Below are 3,599 nucleotides of genomic sequence, written 5' to 3' on the forward strand. Positions count from 1 at the left end.
ATAATACCTTTTTGCAGTTTCAAGTTCCCAGCTTAAAATAAAATTTGCACCCCAAGACAAACTTTCATCCCCTTTTCAACCCCCCCGAGGGGTTAAATTTCTAAAAACGTTGAAGTAACTTTTTTTGTAATCGTCTATTATGCCTGAAGTTTCAAAGCATTTGTAATTGATTCAAAATTTCCAACTCCTTTTAACCCCGTTAGGGGATAAAAAATTTTAAACGCTGAAATCACTTTTCCTGTATTATAATAATATGCCCTTATACTAAGTAACGCATTCTAAAAAAAAATTGATCTCCATACAAACTTTCAACCTGTTTTTCACCACCTTAGGGGATGAATTTTCAAAAACGCTGAAATGTGTTTTCTTGTATTTCAATAATATATCTTAACGAAGTTTGAAATAGCTAGCTTAAAATAAATCTTGAACCCCATACCAACTTTCATCCCCTTTTTAACCCCGTTAGGGGTAAAATTTATCAAATTTTTGTAGCCTGTAACCTGGCCGTGGATTTTTTCGACAGATTAGTAAAGTTTGTATCAAAATCCGTTCAGCCGTTTTCACGTGATGCGCGGTCAAATAAACAGACAAACAGACAAAAATTCTAAAAACTGTTGGAACGTGTTCTGTTATCGATTCTAAGTATCCCCAGCCAATTTTTTTTCAAATATCTTCCATGTACAGACTTTCGACCCTCTTCCGCTTTATTATATGTATAGATAAGGTGACATACCTACATATAAAATATAAATATTATGTTTTCTTGAAGATATTGACGTATAAATTTATTCGATTTTTAAGAAATCTCATTGCAGTCTTTCTCAAAATATTTGTAGATACTTATATTTCTTAGGTTTAATACATTGAATTATTTTTATTATTTTTTCGTTATGAAATTTAACATTCATCATAGCATACTTTTCTATAGTTACTACCTACATTTAGGTGGGTACCAGACATTGGGTTGGGTTGGGTTAAGTACCATTCGTCAGTAGATCCGTATAAGAACAAAGGAAACTAATATTGTAAGGTTTTTCAATCACTAATTTAAAGTAAAAATAATTGCTAAAACTAAGTACCTAATAAATTGTCCATTTTCAACAACCTCTGTACCTCTGTACCTCTTCAACAAATTAAGGTTTTCCACCCGCCCGACTAGAGAAGCCATTCGACTTATCTGCCCGAGACACGGCAATTCAGCAGCATTTCGTGGCAGTTTTCGCTACTCTCCCACGAAATGCTGGAACAACATAAGTTCTATTTTATTACAACCTCTCAATCTTATAATGTCTATAATACTAGTAATATCTACCTACCCTTACGGCTAGCAATGTACAAATTGCAGAACATTCCCAAAACGCGGAAACGTTCTCGAGAATGTTCTCAGAACATTCCTGCAACATGGAAATTATTGTTTAAACGAGAGAATATACTTGAAATAAAGTTTAAATAGGCATAACTTAAAACTAAATGTTATTATGCATATATTATTGTCTATTACAGTTAGCTATTTTGTTGATGTGATAAGTTAACAATAAGTTACTTAACTTCTCACTGTATTTAAGAGAACATTTCGACTTTCGGACTTCACACTTTACACTAGCCCTGACTTTTTAAACTTAGTTACCGAACTATTTCTTGATGCGTGTCTTTGGACTCTTTGATCGTGTCGTGTCAGTCGTGTCACTCGTGACAAATTGACGCGCTGACTTGTTTCAACGAGTGCATGTTTATGATGAGATTCTCGTTCTCGAGAACATTCTCAGAAGTTACCGAGATATTCTCAAGTGGAAAGTTTCGCTACTTTGCAAAGTTCTCGTGAGTGCATTGCTATCAGATGGTAAGTTACCATCATAACATTTAACCCAACATGAAACTGCCTATAACCTATCTGTATCTTTATAGTATTTATATTATCTGTATTTTTATATTTGTTTCAAATGATCATGTCTATATTTTCTCTTTTCTTAAGTTCTGTAATAGTGATGTTTACAACAACCGTTAGATAATAGGTAGTCTTAAGCTACCCTCCGGCCCGGGGTGCTACAGAAAACCGGCGCTGTGGTATTTATTTATTTATAAATACCAGAGCATATGCTGAGTGGCGTCCTTTTGTAGCCACTATAGCGGCGCCAAAATTTATTTTGTAATAGTTACCTTACTCCTTTTTCTTTTCTTTTTCACTCTGCTGGTGGACCTGTCTATTTTTGTGTAACATTTACTTTAATAATTCATCATCATCATCATATCAGCCTTTTATCGCCCACTGCTGAGCATAGGCCTCTCTTCGAGTACGCCACTTATCCCGGTTAATACCCAGCTTTAAGTTTAAGTGTTTAGTGAGTAAGTCCTTTTTTTGTAACTGAAGTGGCGCTGTATGTTGAAGGTTTTTACAGTAAATGTCTTTCTTTCTTTCTTTATTTTCAATAAATTCAGAACTGGCAAACACAAAATCGGGACGAATGGGAAAAGAGGCCGGAGGCTTCTGTTCTGCCCAACAGTACCTAGGACGTAATAGGTAATTATTACATAAACAAATTCAGTACAATCACTACAATTTGATATATGTTCTTTATTCTTTATTGTATTGCAGTCATGTTCATAATACATTAGGTGTTACAGTTTAAGGATGGTAGGTACATGACACCCTGTAAGGGCACTCAATTTTTCTTAAGTTAAGTAAGTATGAAGTATGTTCGAAGAGCATGAGTAGCATGACCAAGGTAAAGGAACAGCTAACAACCAACCACTCTCTTACCCCTTGAAAACCACCGGGTTTTATTAAAAAACCGGACAAGTACGAGTCGGATTCGCCCACCGAGGGTTCCGTTCTTTTTAGTATTTGTTGTTATAGCGGCAACAGATACTTATACCTACATAATCTACATAATTTGTGAAAATTTTAACTGTCTAGCTATCACGGTTCATGAGATACATCCTGGTGACAGACAGACAGGACAGCGGAGTCTAAGTAGGTACAATTATTACCTACTTAGATTCCGCTGTCCGTATGTCTGTCCGTCTGTCTGTCACCAAGATGTTCCCGTTTTTACCCTTCGGGTACGGAACCCTAAAACAGACTCAATTAGAAGCCTGATTTACAGTTATTATTATTTTTATACCACGTCGGTGGCAATCAAGCATACGGCCCGCCTGATGGTAAGCAGTTACCGTAGCCTATGGACGCCTGCAACACCAGATATATTACACGCGCGTTGCCGACCCTTTAAAAACCTGTACACTCCTTTTTTGAAGAACCCCATACTGTAGGTGGCCCCTCGGGAAAACCTCGGCAGGGAGCTCATTCCACAGCCGAAGCGTCCGCGGGAGGAAATTCCTCTTAAATACGGCCGTTCCTGCCTAGGTAATTGTGGTTTATCGCATACTGGACTCCGGCTGGAGCAATACTGACAGTCACGCCTTCTGGCTAGAAAGTGAATTACTTACTTAAGTACATTACAACCATGTGGCCGCTCGGAGTCGTATCGCTATTACTATATTACTAAAAAGAGGTGTTTGTTCCATTCGGTTGGATAAAGCCAGTGCGTTCCGATATTATATCTGCGGACCGCTGATTTTACCTCCAACTGGCCAGTCCG

Source organism: Cydia strobilella, chromosome 12 (assembly GCF_947568885.1).
Source record: "Cydia strobilella chromosome 12, ilCydStro3.1, whole genome shotgun sequence".
NCBI lineage: Eukaryota > Metazoa > Arthropoda > Insecta > Lepidoptera > Tortricidae > Cydia > Cydia strobilella.